Source organism: Arvicanthis niloticus, chromosome 15, assembly GCF_011762505.2.
Source record: "Arvicanthis niloticus isolate mArvNil1 chromosome 15, mArvNil1.pat.X, whole genome shotgun sequence".
Classification (NCBI taxonomy): Eukaryota; Metazoa; Chordata; class Mammalia; order Rodentia; family Muridae; genus Arvicanthis; species Arvicanthis niloticus.
In genome coordinates this window covers 47,034,673-47,035,528 of record NC_047672.1, presented here as the reverse complement: position 1 = coordinate 47,035,528, position 856 = coordinate 47,034,673, and the positions used below count along the sequence as shown (strand labels likewise).

Here is an 856-nt window from a genome sequence, read left to right as displayed (position 1 = left end):
CAAAGAAGTGGGCTTCAGACATGAAAATGATTTTGTGCTAGGACAGGAAAGTAGGCTCAGTAATTTTGGTCATCCTGATAAGCCCTTAGAAATGTGATCATAGAAGTGATCATGAAACTTTGTTTATTGCCTTTCTTGTGCTTTGACTATTTATGTTTATTTTCTTTTTTGTTCCTTGACTATTGTATCTATTGTAGTGCTATTTCTTCAGCCTAGAATTGACCTTAATTCTTGCATGTAATTAAAATGTTATAAAAGCAAAAAGGCGGCGGGGGGTGTGATAAGGGATTTCTGGGTGGGGGGTGGAGATGACATCTGAAATGTAAATAAATAAAATATTCAAGAAAAAATAATAAACTGCACATTTACATGATGTTTTCCTGCACAGCATTATGAGTTACTAAAATTGATCATGTATACTCTAGTTTCAGGTTATTTTGTACTTAAAAATATGGAATGCTTCACAAATTTGTAAATTATTTTTTATAGGGTCCAGTGCTAATCTTCTTTGTATTGTCCCAATTTTAGTATGCACTGTCAAAGCAAGCACAGTTACTGTGTTTATGATATTTATTTTCAATCATGTGACTAAATATAAATTTAATTTATACATCTTCACTGCTATTAAATTTCCATAATTATGTAACTTGAGTTTTCTGCTCAGTATTTTTTAAATGGTAAGTAAATTATATTTTGTAAAAATTGAAAGCACATAAGTCAAGTTTTTTTTTTTCACCTTAGTGAATGGTAAAAACCTAGGTAACCATAGAAACAAATCATAAATCTTTCATTTTATGGTTTTGATCACAATTGGAAAATTTGAGGAATTTAATGGAAGAAAAAAGTAGTATAGATT

The 856-nt window shown here is 29.8% G+C and overlaps 1 non-coding gene across 1 annotated transcript; it reads right to left on the bottom strand.

Annotated features, from left to right (window-relative positions):
• Positions 1 to 445: 445 nt before the first annotated feature.
• On the bottom strand, positions 446 to 548 carry LOC117721151 (U6 spliceosomal RNA). Its single transcript, XR_004608413.1, has one exon. It is a non-coding gene; the product is annotated as a U6 spliceosomal RNA (small nuclear RNA).
• Positions 549 to 856: the final 308 nt, after the last annotated feature.